This window comes from Rhinolophus ferrumequinum, chromosome 8 (genome assembly GCF_004115265.2).
Source record: "Rhinolophus ferrumequinum isolate MPI-CBG mRhiFer1 chromosome 8, mRhiFer1_v1.p, whole genome shotgun sequence".
Lineage (NCBI taxonomy): Eukaryota > Metazoa > Chordata > Mammalia > Chiroptera > Rhinolophidae > Rhinolophus > Rhinolophus ferrumequinum.
This window is the reverse complement of record NC_046291.1, coordinates 71,038,068-71,053,983: the sequence shown is the minus strand read 5'-3', so window position 1 is coordinate 71,053,983 and position 15,916 is coordinate 71,038,068.

Below are 15,916 nucleotides of genomic sequence, written 5' to 3'. Positions count from 1 at the left end.
GGTAGTATCGGCCGTCACTGTGGAAATGATTCATCGTGGAGGACAGAAAACAGTTTGTATCTTGGGATTCGGAAACGGGAAAGCGAAAAAAATTCCCGAGAACAGGTGGGAATTCCCGCCCTGAAATCCTATCCTTAAGTGTGTTTCTGGCCAACTAATTCTTCCCTTTTGCAACCCAACGTATCAACACATTCTTCTCAGATGTTTTCAAAATATATCAGGCATCAGATCCTCTCTCACACCTCCCTGTCCGAGTAGCAGCCTCTCGGGTTCAGACCCCTGCGATAACCTAATTGGCTTCCCTGTGTATTAGTTTGCTAAGGCTGCTCTAATAAAGCTTAAACATCACAAGTTTATTCTCTCACAGTTTGGAGGCCAGAAGTCTGAGATTAAGGTATCAGCCATGTTCCTTCGGGAAGCTCTAGGGGAGGATCCTCCCTTGCCAATTCCAGCGTCTGATAATCCCAGGCATAGACTGTGGGTTGGGCAGCATAATTCCAGCCTCTGCCTCCATCTTCACGTGGCTGTCTTCCCTCTGCATGTCTTTATGCCCTAACATGGCATTCTTCCTGTGTGTCGGGGTACAGATGTCTTTCCTTTTTTAAGGGCACAAATAACATTGGGGGAAGGGCCATCCTAATGACTTCATTGTAACGTCATTATATCTGCAAAGACCCAAGTTCTAAATAAAGTCACAGACACAGTACCAGGAGTTAAGACTTCCACATATCTTTGAGGGGACACAGTACAACCCAGAACACCCTGCTTTCACTCTTACCTAATATCCCCTCCTTTTCCACACATCTTTTTATAATGCAAATCAGATCATGTCACTCCCTTGTGTAAAACCTTCCATGGCTTCCCAGTATATTTAAAATAAGCTCAACACTCCTACTGAATACTTAAAAAAAAATTTTTTTTATTGGGGAATATTGGGGAACAGTGTGTTTCTCCAGGGTCCATCAGCTCCAAGTTGTTGTCCTTCAATCCAGTTGTGGAGGGCGCAGCTCAGCTCCAAGTCCAGCTGCTGTTTTCAATCTTTAGTTGCAAGGGGGTGCAGCCCACCATCCCATGGGGGAATTGAACCAGCAACCTTGTTGAGAGCTCGCGCTCTAACCAACCGAGCCATCCGGCCGCCCCTCCAGAAGCTCAGCAGCAGCTTGTTGTCTTCAATCTAGCTGTGGAGGGTGCAGCTCACTGGCCCATACAGGAATCGAACCTGCAGCCCTGTTATTCAGAACTCGCGCTCTAAGCAACTGAGCCATCCGGCAGTCCCACTACTGAGTACTTTTTACAATGGCCTGAGACCTTAATGAGTGACCGGGGACATGCTGAGCTCTTCAACTCCATCTCCTGTCACTCTCTGCCTCCTGTCGCTCAGCACCTAGCTTGCTGCGCTCCAGCCCCACTGGACTTCTGGCCATTCCTCAAACTCGAGTTCATCTCTGCCTCCAACAGCCCCTCTGCCTGAGCTCCTCTCCCTCCACACGGTCACAGGGCTCACACGTTTGCATCATTCAAGACTCATCTCCTCAAGTACCACCTTCTCAGAGCCGTCTACTTCTTTTATGCTTCATTTATACCAGCAATCGGATTTATTTTCTTAACCAGCTTTATTTTCTCCATAGCACTCGTCACCATCTGATGTTGTATATCTCAGTCTGTACACCGCTCATCGTCTCTGCCCCTACTAGATTGGGAATTCTACGAGGGCATGTCGCATGAGAGCATGTTCTTATATCCACAGAGTATGGGTCGTCGCAGATGCTCAGTATTTGGTGAATGAATTAATGCGTACGCTGCCTCAGCTGGTGACCTTTTCTGTTTTCTGCAACAACGCCATCTTGTCCTTTTCTGCATAATGCATCAACTTCCCCACTTTCCCCAAGTACCCTTCCAGTGTTGCCTTTAGCCATGTAGTGAATTATTTTAAATATATGCGTTTTCCCCCCGGTGGCTCCTTGACATTTTCTTGTATTTCCAACAAGACGATTTTTGAAGTAGTCTCCAAGCTTCTTGTAGTTTTTTGACCTTTAAAATGCTGCCAGAGATGGATTTTCTATTCTGTGATCACTAGTATGCAGTGGCTCATCTTCTCTTACCCCGGGACCAGCATCTGTTCCCGCCTCTAGGTTTCCATTTTCATTCTTCCGTCTGGTGCAGGTCTTCAGTCTTCTTGTCTGGACCATTGCAACAGCCTCCCCACCTTCACATTCTCCCCTTCCAATCCTTTTTTTTTAAAAGAACAGCTCTATTGAGATATAAGCTATATACTATACATTTCATCTGTTGAAAATCTACAATTTAATGACTTTTAATATATTCGCAAAGTGTGCCACCATCATGATAATCAATTTTAGAGTGTTTTTATTATCCCCCCCCAAAAACCCTGCCCCCTTTAGCCTTCACCCCCCAAATCTACCATTCCCTCCCCACCCTTAGGCAACCAGCGATCTACTTTCTGTCCCTATAGATTTGCCTGTCTATTCTGGGCATTTTGTATAAATAAAATCATACAACATGTGGTCCTTCGGGACTGGCTTCCTTTGCGTAACATAATGTATTCAGGGTTTATCCATGTAGCATTTCTTTAAAATGTAAAATAAAATCATTCATTTCTTATAATTGCTGAATAATATTGTATTGTGTGGACATACCATATATTTTTAAAAATTTCTTCTTGGGTGAACATGGTTCATGTTCGTATAGGAATTTGTCCATTTCATTTCAGTTATCTCATTTGTTGGCATCCAGTTACTCATAGTGTTCCCTTACATCTTTTTTACTTCTGGAAGGTCAGCAGTAATGTCCTGTTTCATTTCTGAGTTTAGTAAATTGAGCATTCTTTTTATTTTTCTTGGTAAGTCTAGCTAAAGGATTGTCAATTTTGTTCACTTTTGTGAAGAACCAACTGTTGGTTTCATTGATTCCCTCTATTGTTTTTCTATTCTCTATTTTATTTCTCTCTGCTCTAATCCTTATTATTTCCTTCCTTCTGCTAGCTTTGACTTTAGTGTCTCTTCTTTTTTTCAGTGTCTTAAGGTAGAAGGTTAGGTTGTTGATTTGAGATCTTTATTCTTTTTTAATATAGGCATTTATAGGAATAAATTTTCTGGTAAAGAAACCTTTTTTTTTTTAAGACTCTTAAATTTCTTTTTATAATTTATTTATTGGAGAACAGTGTGTTTCTCCAGGGCCCATCAGCTCCAAGTCATTGTCCTTCAGTCTAGTTGTGGAGGGCGCAGTTCAGCTCTAAGTCCAGTTGCATTTTCAATCTTGAGTTGCAGAGGGCACAGCCCACCATCCCATGCGGGAATTGAATTGGCAACCTTGTTGTTGAGAGCTTGCGCTCTAACCAACTGAGCAATCCGGCCACCCCTCTGGGAGCTCAGCAGCAGCTCGTTGTCTTCAATCTAGCTGTGGAGGGTGTAACTCACTGGCTCACGTGGGAATCGAACCGGCAACTCTGTTATTCAGAGCTCGTGCTCTAACCAACTGAGCCATCCGGCCGCCTGGTAAAGAAACCTTTTTGATTTCCCCTTAGGTTTCTATCTCTTACCTGATATTTCCATTTTGCTCATACATTGCTTTCTTGACTTTCTCAACATCTTCCTTTGGTTCTTTTAGCATCTTTAAGGCAGTTGTTTTAAAGTCTTTTCCAGTAAATCTGCCATCAGTTTCTTTTTAGGGACAGTTTCTATTGGTTTATATTTTCCCTTTGAATGGACCATACTTTCTTGCTTCTTTGTATACATTGCAATTTTTTTGTTGTTGAAAACTGAACATTTAAATCAGATGATGTGGTAAGTCTGGAAATCAGATTCTCTCCCTTCCACAGGGTTTGCTGGGTTTTGATTGATTGATTGATTGATTGATTGATTGATTGCTGTAGGCTGTCTCTGTGCTAAGGATCAGGCTAAGGTGTAAACTTAAGGTCTTTTTAAGTGTGTTCTGAGCCTGTGCTTTTCCCTGGGCATGTGTGATGACTTTCTCATGTTTACTGCATATGAGTTTGCTTTTGAAAGTCCTAGTCTACAATGTCTTGCTCCAGAAATGGGCAAAGGAAAAAAATGAAGGGGAAGGAAAAGCTTTGGTCCTTTAAATCGCATGGACGTCATGTCAGCCAGGGAGAGGGGGTGCTTACAACAATGGGGGGAGATGCAACTGTGGTTCATCTCCCCTTTTTGTCTGCACTTCTGTGAGCAGAAGCAGCAATCAGTGTTCAGAGCTCAGATCCCTGATATTTAGGGTACAGGATCCTTTTTGCACACCCTGGTTCCTGAAGCTATGTGCAAGCTGGTCTAAGAACGTGCACAGCAGCCCACCACTGGGCTGAGAGTTGGGGGATGGATTGCTGCTACTGTGGTAAGAGCTGAAGTTGACTAATTTAACTGCAATTTACCATCCCTGGAAGCTTCAGACCTTAAATAGACTCCAGAGTTCCAAAATAGCTAAATTAGACAGCTTCTGCCAGTGTGATTGTTGTCTAGGTGGGGAGAGAGACTTCTGGTACATCCACCGTCCCATCTTCCCAGAATCCTTCCAAGGCTAGTTTTCAGCCAGTCTTTGAAGTTTTTTCTAACCCCTGGCGGGCTCTTTTTAGCAGTCACTTTCCCCAGTTCTCTCTGGTAAACTAGCTAGCCTGTGGTTTAGCTTATTGCTCTTAATTAAAAAGAGCTCTTGTTTTCTATAACACTCTCAGGCTTGAACTACTACACACTCTGTTTCAAATAAAGTCAGTTTCTTTCAAAATAAAATGAGAGAGAGAGAGAGACAGAGACAGAGAGAGAGAGAGAGAATGAGAATGAGCTTTGGAGCTCTCTTTCTTATGGACTGCCTCTCCCCTTGGGCAAAATCTCTGAGCCACTGCTCTGAGCATGGATTGGTGGGATAGCCTCTTGTCTTCTTGGCTTGATTCTAACTCACAAGTGAGCAAGCTTCATGAGGGTAATTGAGGCCCCAGTGTTCTTGGTTTGTCATACCTGGCAGATAACCTCCGTCCAATGGGTTAAATGCTGGATGGAAGAAGAGAGCTCACCAGAAATTTAGCCTCCTTAACTTGGAGATGGAGGGAATGAGAAATGCTGGTAGCCTGCCTCTTCTAGTGAGATATCGTATCCATTGATTGGGAGGGGAGAAGAGCGGGGGCCCTGTCTTTTTGACCACACCTGCTTGGAGTGGAGCTTCCATCAAGCCAAGATAGGATAGGGAGAGGGATCAAGTGGGTTGTGGCTCCAATGCCACAGAATCTGCTGTTCTTATCAAGTTTAATGGGTTTCCTTGAATAAATGTTTCTTCATGTGTTGTATGCTCTTAGGACAATTTCCAGAGACTTCAAATGATTGTTTTTAAAATAGTTTTCACCAGCTTTGCTCGTTTTGCTGGGAACAGGTCTAGAGAACTCCTCATGCTACCATCCTGGATGTGGAATGCCAGTCTAATCCATTTTATATCCCACCCATCAGGAGGTTTTCTGTTTTTAGTGGGGTTTTTTTATTTTTATTTTTTAAGTTTATTGGGGTGACAATGGTTAGTAAAGTTACACAGATTTCAGGTGTACAATTCTGTAATACATCATCTGTATCTCACATTGTGTGTTCACCACCCAGAGTCAGCAGGTGGTTTTCTTTGGGGCATTTTGATTGATATCATTACTTTGTTTAGAAACTTTTATAATTCCTGTGCCAGGAGCCACTAGTTGAGATTAAATATCCATTTGCCCCTTCTTCCTCAAGCACAAAATCCCACTGTTATTTGGAGCAGCAATGCACCCAACTAAACGACTGTGTGTAGCAGTGAAGTGTAGTCGTGTGAAAGAGTGCTCCTCAGTGAGTTGGAAGTGGGAGTGCTGTCTGCATCTTGGAGGAAGCTGCACAAAGGGAACTGTTCGGTCAGGATTGTGACCCTTTGCCTTTCTTGTTGCCTAAAATACAGTCTTGATGGCTGGCACACTAGCAGTCATCTTGGGCAGTGAGGCAATCTTGAGGATGGAGGTCATACAGTGAGAATGGCAGAGCAGAAATGTAGGAAACCTTTTTGCTTTGATTCTTGGGTATTTTGTCATCTCCTGGAGCTGCCACATCAGTCCTGGATTACCTTCTTATAAAGTCTATAAATCATTGGGATTTTAAGTCACTATCTTTTTCTCAAATGTCTTGAAGTCTCACTTGACCCCTTGTCAGCTAGAAATGGTTTTTCTTTCCTTTGAATTCTCATAACATTTGCCTCTAACTCCCTGTGGGACTGATCCGTGATATCTCAGTCCCCTTTGTACTAATGCTATTTGGGTTTATACGGAAAGGCACCAGATGGCTAGCCGAATAAAGTCTAGCCCAGATTCTCCAAGGCTGGCTATGGGGGAGGAATCACCAGGTGAGGCGTGCTGTCTGGACCTCAGAGCTCTCATTCCTGCTCTGAGATTCACTCTTCTGGGTTCTCTCACTATTGCTCCTCTCCCCTATAGCCTAGCCTCAGGAACCACTACTTTACTTTTGAGGGTTCAGCCCAAATATGAGGACACATGATATACAACTCTTCACTTAATCCCATTTCGCACAGCTAAGAACAGGCTAAAAGATTTTTTCAAGGTTACTGAAAGCTCAGGGTAACAAAGGAGAAATATACAAAGAGAGTAAAATAACACTAGGTAATCTATCTTACTTATCTCTAGTTTGGAGTCCCTGCTACCTGCTTTGCTTGCTGCCTCAAGGTAGCAGATACTTTCAGTCCCTTGTCATCTTTAGATTCCAATCACAAAACTATCCAAATACAGACATTACTTTATCTTAAAGACTTTGGAAGATGAAGGCTGTGGATAGTTGTATCCGGCATTCCTAAACATGAGACCTGGATCCTAATATTTTTGAAACCTTGATAATTAAGAGAATAAAAAACAAATAGCTCTTGTTACTTGAAAGCTGCTTTTGGTCCTAGAATTACATTCAAGTGGAAATTTTAGTAATGTAAATATAAAGTAAAGATCTTCTAAGAAAAGGTGTTTGAGACTAGTTCCAAGAAGCTAAAATGTCGTAGAATTTAGGACAGTAAAATGTTGTCCTTGAAGGATGTTGAGTTGTATCTCTGTAGACTTTGTTTGCTTTTGGAGAAAATACCCTTAACTAAGGAGGGGACAGAATGATGGAAGAAGCAGCACGGTGCCTGGGTCTTGAACTTGCTTCGAACCCCTATATTAATCAAAGGGATGGAGGTTAAGAAATAATGGAATTGTTTTCATGGAAGAATTTGTGAGACTCAGGGATTAAGGCAAATTTTCAGGGCAGGTGACAAAGTATGACGGGGGTTAATAATAATAAAATACAAAAATAATAATAGCAAAACTTTCTATAGTGCTTATTTCATGCCAGGCACTGCTCTCACACTTTCTATATATTATTATATCTCATTAATCTGCATAGTAACCTTTGAGGTAGTACGATTATCATCCCCATTTTACAGATGATGAAACTGAGGCACAGAGAGGATAGGTAGTTTGCCCAAAGTCACTCAGCTATGAAAAAGTGGAGTTGAGCTTGAAACCCGTACAGTCCAGCTCCAGAGCCTGGGCCCTTACTCTCTGTACTGTCCGTTTAAGGAAGGTGTCCTTTCTCTCCACCTCGACATGAAACTCTGAGTTCTGGTCCATGGCATTTCATCTTCCTTACGAAGCTGAATGGACAGAAAAGCGGATGACTGCATCTATTTATTTTCCACTTTATTGAACTCTCATATTAAGTCTATTAGCTTTTTAGCTTACTCTTATGATTTAGGGGGATTGTAATCATCTTTCCTGCAGTTATGTATAATTTTGCTTCTGCTTTTTCTACCAGTATGCCTCCCATTTCTGTTTGTTGCCTTATCACATTGGCTATAGTGTGTGGGATAATAAAAATGGAATTCAGTTTGAGAGTGGCTCCTGGCAGCATAAATATGAGCTCAGAGGAGACGGGGCAGAGTGAGCAGTTAAGAAGCTACTGTAGGAATGCAGGGGTGATGTCATGATGGCGTGGTCTAGGACGATATGGAGGACATAAAAGGAAGCGATATACAGGAAAGATAAGTTAGGCAAAGAATTCCCTGGACTTATTGATGTGTATGAGCAATAAACTAAGTACATCCTACCTGAAATCTAGTGCTCTACCTGATGGTGACAATTTGTAACAGATGTTAGTATCTACTGAAAACATATATATATATATATATATATATATATATATATATATATATATATCATCTATTTATTTATCTATCTACCTATCATCTATCTGTACATCCATGCATCTAAGCATCTATCCATCTAATTTTATTTATTATTTTTTATCCATCTAATTAAAAAAAATAATCAAATCTCCATGGTTCAGTCTGCAATCTTTGAACTTGTCTGCCTGCTTCAGACTCACAAGCTTCTCTATTTTTCCTGAAAACCATCAATCTCTCCCCCTTGCCGCATCTTTCACACGTTCTATTCCCTCTTCTTCCTCCCTGCTTAGTTTAAACGGCACTTGCTCAGCGAGCCCTCCCTTGATCACCCCAGCCCTCAACCAGTACCACCACACGTCCCACACTTCTTCTCTTTCCAAAGTATTTGCCACAGTTGCAATTCGCTAGGTATTCGTGTGCCGGTGACGTCTGTTTCCCTCGCTAGACCGTCAGCTTCATGAGGGTCTGAACAAGGCTCTATCCTTGCTATGTCTCTTGTGCCTCGTACAGTGCCTGGCATATGGTCCATAATCCATGATGCTTGTTGAATGTGTTCATGACTATAAAACTATATCTTACATACTTAGCACTTGTATAGAGCTTTTCTAGTTTATAGAGTAACATTTTGTCTGTTGTGCCACATCTGGTCTTCGCATCACTCCTGTGAGAAGTACAGATGTGGGACAGCCAGCTGACCCCTTACAGGTGGACTGCATTTTCACCTGTATCACCTCACTCGGTGCTTACTTATACCTCATAATTTACACTGCAGCATATCTGGGCTCTGAACATGATATGCTCTTTACACATGGGGGTACTGCTCTCTGCTGAGCATGTCCCCCCATTGTGGACACCACTGTGGCCCTCTCAGACCCCCTCTACTAACTTGTACTCCCCACCCCCAGCCTCTGGGAGTGTTGGCTGTTTAACAGCTCCCAGCTGCTGCCTTCTCTAGAGTGCCCTCCTCTTAACCTGGGAGGGGGCAGCGCACAGCCAGTGACTGACACCGGGTGCAGGTGGGGGGTGGAGGGTGTACAGAAGGATATCCCCTTGCCTCAAGATGGTGCAATTTGTATTCCAGAGTCTTCTGGTGAGACCAGGTGGCAGCCAGTGTATGGCAGAGCCCCTTCCCTATGCCCAGCTCCCTGCTGCCCTCACTCTTCAAGAACTCACCTCCAAGGGAATTCCCATCTCAGGCTCTGCTTCTGTGGAGCCCGACCTAAGACACAACTGCCTTGCTCACCTTACAGAACTCTCTGCACCCCACAAAGCTTTTCCACCAGGGAAAACCTTCATCTGCCTCAAGGTGGTGAGACTGGTAAGGGCCATCGAGTGTGGTCCTTAAAGAGGAGGCACCCAGGGGCCAGGTGGGTCCCAGCAGGCTGGCAAGTGCAGTAGTGTCTCTACAGAGTTGACATTTATGGAAGCCACTCCGCCAGTGTCCAGGGAGGAAGAAGCCAGAAAAGGACCTTCCCTGAGTCTCTGAGGCACACACCTTCGTTCCTTGGTGAGTTGATGCATGAGGAGCAATACCCACTCCTTAGCCTCCCTTCTCCCACGTATAGAATGGAGTAAGGAAAGTGGAACCACAGGGTTTAAGTTTTGAGGCTGGTCTTAGTATTTTGCTGAGGTGGCTGGATGAATGCCAGTAAAAGTGGACAAAGACCCATACACGGCTAGCTTTCGTTAATTAGAATGAAAGGGCTGGATGTTACCAATGTGTATATTGTAGGAGTGAGAAGTCCTTCAGATAGGGCTGGAGAATCATTTGCCCAGCAGATTCAAGCTGTGGCCCTGCTCACATCTTCGTGCTCATACCAGCAGAGCCTGGAAACTTCACTAGTGGCAACAGGGTTGGGGTTTTCACACATGACTATACCAAATCCATCTCTTTTCTGGGTTAGAGTGTCTTATCCAGTTAATTCCTTACAATTCAGTTAGTTACTCTCTCCTCTCAAAACAGGTCATTTAAAGAAAAAAATAACGCCACTTTCAGAGTGCCAAGCTATCCACAAGCCAGCTGGACCAAATGAGTCACTTGGCTTCTCAAAGCAGAGGCTGTTGGTGGCAGGCTGACTAACGGCCATATCAGGGCTCCGTTAGGTCTGGATTTACTACTGTCATTAGGTAATCTGTACGAGTGTGGGTGGGTGGCTGGGGGGGGGTAGTTGGGGAGCAGCTGGCAGGGAGGAGCAGAAAGTGGGGGCATTGGACTCTTGTAGAATCTGACATGAGTGATGTGATAGAAAGTACACAGTATTGAATATGGCTGCATCGGCATCCATTTGGGGAAGAATTCCGCAGGGGAAAGGATGAGCTCTCTCTCATGGCCTCCTCTACTCCCCAAGCTTCATTGATATCAACACTTGTGCTTTTTCCAGTGCTTTCCCTTTTCTGGGATCTGCCTGTCCACCCTCTACCCCACGAATCCCCTTAGTTAAGGGATTACGTCTGACAACCATGATTGTTGAACATGACGCTGCCTTTGCTCAGAGTTGAGTTGTCCACCAGAGCACAGTCCCTGAGCTGAGCCCATCCGAGTCCTTCTTCAGAAACTGAAATCAGGGCTGAGAGACGCAGAGCTTTCATAATTCTCCAACTTGTTGGACGCATACATTTTGAGCTGGCCGAGCTGAATATTCTGTGACATAGCATGGAAAAGCCACGGAACAAAATATGCAGAGAGAAAAAGAAGAAAGCATGTGCCCAGAAAGGAGCAAAGACAAGACAAAGAGAAAAAAAACTTTATAGTGTTCAGGTCCCCGATTCCAGTTTGCTTTTGAGCCCCGTTGCGGTCCAGACTTACTTCTTCAGTCATTACAATTATCTCCCCTTCTGCTTCGGCTTGAGCTAGCTCGAGTAGATTTCTGTTGCTTGCAACTCAAGGGATCCTAAGAAACACACCTTGGATTATGCACCTTCAGTGCTGCCATTCATGGTAAGTCCCATTCCACTCCCTGTGGGAGGTGATTATCTGACTTTTATGCCGATAGGCCTCAAATGTCAAAAATCAAAGGAGACCTACAGGCTGAGCTTGGCATCCAAGTCTCCATTTAGCAGGAAGGGCCATCTGTTTGGCTCTGCTGGACAGTAAAGCCAGAGAGGGAGGATCAGAGGTCCCGTGGAGAGAGTGGTGAGTCCTCTAATTCTGTCCCTGGATTCATAGCTCGTTGGTGTTTCCAACAGGGCTGAGAACTCTTCTTTCATCTGATTACTCCCCTACTTCAAAACTTCCAGTGACTTCCCAGTTGAATGCCATTCAGACACTATGATCTTTTGTCCAAGGCTCTCAATGATTTGGTATAAACCCATTTTTCCAATTTTAGTCCCCAGGTGTCTCCACAAAACTTTGCACTTTTTATTCTCTGAAGGTACAAGTGCTTGCATGCCTGGAACCTCTGTCACTTTCAGCAGGATGTCTGTACCTGCACATTTTTCAGAGTTCGATTTATGTTACCCTCCCAGGAAAATGATACAAATCTACCCTATTACCAGTTGGATATGAGAAGGCTGCCCTCCCGCTATACATTATAATATTGGGCATTATTATTCTTTATAATCTTTTCCAATTTAGTAAGTGTTCCTTTGGTTATGAATGAGGCTGAAGAATTTTTCATGCTTTCAAGGATAATTTGTAATTCTTTTGTGTATTGAGTTTTTATGCTCTTGGCTAGTTTTTCTATTGTGCATTTACAACTGTCTATGGATTTGTAGGAATTCTTTATTAAAAATTTTGACTCTCTTCCATATATGCTGTAAAAACCTTCCTTAGCTGATTGTTTTATTTTATTATTGTGTATGATTTTTGTTTTATTTTATTATTGTGTATGATTTTTGATATACAGGATTTCATATGTTTTATGAAGTTTAATATGTCACTTTTTTCCTTTGGTGTTAGCTGACTTTGGGTTTTTTTTTTTTGCTTAGCATGACTATTATTTTCTCTTTTAATCTCTGTGTATCTCATCTGCCAGCAAGACTGAAGCTCTCTGAAAGAAGGGTCTGTTTCCAAAGTTATACTTCTTGACTCTATTCTCTGCCTTATTTCAGTGTATGTGATCAGTACGTGACACTAAATTCATTTGTTGTTTGTTGTGACAGGCACTTTTCTGAGATCACCCCTAACGATCTATGCCTCCTGATGCTCACACCTAAGTATAATCCCCTCCTTTTGAATATGTGCCAGACCTAGTGACTTGCTTCTAATCAATGGAGTATGGCAAAAATAATTGGATGTGGTTAAGCTATAAAAGACCGATTTCTGTTTTATTTCCTCTCTCTCATGCTCGTGGGACGTCCATGTGACAAGAACCTGAGGGTGGCTTCTGGCCAGGGAGCAGTGAGGAATGGGAATCCTGCTGATAAGCACATGAGAGAGCTTAAAAGTGGATCCTTCCCCAGTTGAACCTTAAGATGGTTGCAGCCCTGGCTACATAAGAGAGAGAACCTCGGTCACAGGATTCAGCTAAGTGGTGTCTGGATATCTGACCCACTGTGAAGTAACAATTGTTGTTGTTTTAAGCCAGTAGGTACTGGGGGTAATTTGTTACACAGCAATAGATAACTAACACAATTGTTAAAAAAAAAAAAAAAGGCTTCTAGTCTTTGAGGACTTTTCTTTGATCTCTGTTGAAGAAAAACCCAACTTATTTGCTGCTTCAAAAAGTAAAGGAGAATCTATATGAAAACGTATCAACCTTGGAAGTCTCAGTATCTTTATTTAACATATTGACAAGGAATTGATTTGCTGAGGATGTAGTTATATTTCTCTATGTGGGTAACAGAAAATAGGTTTATATGTATTCTTCTCTCCCACAGTGTCTTAGGAGGATGGAGCAGCTGACTACAGGAGCCCCCTGTGTTTTGCTGAGCACAGCGATGAGTTTGGGGCTGGAAGTCTGGGACAGAGCTGGGACACCACGGATTGGCTCTGCATCAGGGAGGTGCAGTGCAGGGGAAGTCAGGACCTGCAGAGAAGCATATGTGGGGTGTTAGGAGGCAAAGGGACCCATTGTGGCTGCATGGTAGATATGGGACTTTGAAGACATGAGGTCTATTCAGTGATTTTAAAGTAGTCCACTGGGGTCTGTGCAATAGAAATTCCTTATCTGTGATCCTGGTACACTGTTAGTATAGTTTACATTATTTCTTAATGCTTTCCTGGGCGTGGGTTTTTAGAGGAACTACCAATGTTGAATCCTGTCTCCCAATGAGGCCTGAATAAACTTAGACATAGCTGCTGGTAGATGAGGGAATCTGGCTGACATCCAGGTCACACTGGGTTTGTGCTGCGTCAACCCTGAGAGGGGTAGGGGGCCTCCACGCCCCACAACTGCACTTCAGCTCCTATTCACTCCTGGTGCCTGGTACCCGCAGGCTGCCCTGTGATTACCAGTGCTCATTCACAGGTGCCTCCATCACCCCTGTGAATGAGAACACAAGAGTTTAGCTTTTCTTTTTCCTCTCTTCTCCATGCTAACACACAGTGGCTCTCTGTCTTATTTGTACAGAGCCCTGAATTTTTTTCTGCATCACTAGTAAAGGTCCAATCTAGTGAAACGAATCTCAGTCCACGTGTCAGCTCTCATAGAAGAGAAAGGACCAGATCCTTCAGATCAGCTAAGGTCATGTTAAAGGGGGGGTGGGTAGTCTTTGTCTCTTCCCCACCGAGCTGGGTTATTTGAACATCTTGAACTAAGGAGCTACATTTTAAAAGCATCCAGATTTTCTATTCCACGGCAATAGATTATTTTCGCAAGTTTTAAAGGGATTTTTCAACATCTTTAAAAACATTTTCATCTGTACATTTGGTTTTTAATCTTCACTAGAATCAGAAAATTTTTGTACTTATAGGAATGGCACTGGGCCCGGGCAATCAGAAATGATTAAACCCACGCCGGACCTGCGGACCCCAGGGTTGGAGTTAAATGGCTATCCCAGTGACTGCTGAAGACGGGAACTGATGTGAAAATTGAAGCAATTACCTAGATCATTCAGGTAGAATTTCTGAGGCTTTTTTTCCTTGAACAATCCAGATAATTGCATCAATTTATACTTTTTTCTGGCACCAGAGACTGGGACAGAAACTGCTCTCTAGGAGAGGGCTGAATAGAGAGACGCAGAAGGCTCAGAAAATGATTCTGATCACTCAGGAGAGAGCAGGGGAGTATGGAGGGGGATTCACGTGCTTCGGCCTTGATTTCCACCAGGCTCAAGCAAGTCGAAGTGAGACTGTTCATTGTTGCCTGAATGATGCAGATAATTTTCCATTTTCTGTTTCATCTCAACAGTGAATCTGTAGGGGCCATGCAAGTGTTGCTGGTGGAGGTATCGGAAGAAATTGTGTCCTGGGAGTCTGTCTGAGGCCCTTACCCTGTGCTAGTGGGTGAATTCCTCAGGTCATTACCCGCCCTGTAAATTCCTGCTTGGAGAAGACTTTGGGGGTCGGGACAGAGAGGAGCAGGGTAGGCACTGTCTTGAACGAGCGTACCATACCTATTAATTTATCCATGAGGAAAAAGTCAGGGCAGGAGGACTTGGTCATTCCATGAAGCAAATGATTGATTTCACTAGGACCCTCAAGGATTCATTTCTGGGACAGAAAAATCCACATTGTGCAACAAATGAATGAATGAATGATACATGAATGCATGAAAGACATTATCAAGTTGCTTCTTGGTGCCTGGCATTATGCCGGCTCTTGGAATAATGAACTTTATATTAATATATGCCTTTTATTTCTTTTTCGCATATTTTCTTGGGAGGAATGATTCCCCCAGTCTCTTCACCGCCTCTACTAGACTTTATTTCCAAAGCATTTTCTCACATATTTCTCTTTCAATTCTCACTTGTCCAGAATAGACAACATTTCCAGCACCATTTCAACAGATGGGATAAACAATTAATTCAGAGAAGTAGAATACATTCTCCAAAGTCACAGAACTTGTTAGCAGCAGAGCTGGGTAAAAAAGTCAAGCTCCTGAGCCCAAGGGTCCGTTGACAATGCAATGTCATTGTTTTCAAGTTTATGCATTCATTCGTCTTTGCTGTTATCATGATCATGATGGACATGGATCGATCACTCAGAAAATATTTATCACGCACGTAGATAATACATGATCCTAACCACATAAGGAACAAGACATGCGTACAAGACATTTAACATGAAGAAAAATACTGTGATACAGAAAGAACCAGGGAACAATACCAGACAGCAATAGGAACGTCATGGAAGACGACAAATGCTCAGGTGCCAAATCAGAAGGACGGAAGGCCTAAGAAGACAGAGAGCCCTGCGAGTTAGAGCTGTTCAGGAAGGAGTTTTTTAAAATTCTTTTTCTTTCAATATTAAGGATTGTAAATAGGCATTAGGCACAGGTTCTGTAAACTGTACTATAATTAACAGTAATTAAGAGGTTCTTAACCTGGGAGTCACAAGCAGGCTTCAGTTGTTTCCAAACTCTGAAATAGCATGAAAAATCCGTGGGTCTGTATGGGTTTATTTGTCTTTGTTTTTCTTTTTCTATGGAAAAGATACCTAACTTTCTTCAGATATTAAAGGAATCCCTAACCCAACATATGTTATGAACCACTATCTATGCACAGGCGGTGCGGTTCGCGCCCTTCTCCTTGGAATAACTGGTTTCAAATATTCATGCAAATCTCATTTCCTCCCTTAACTTCCTCACAGCTCTTACAAAGCTTTTCGGCACAGAGAAAA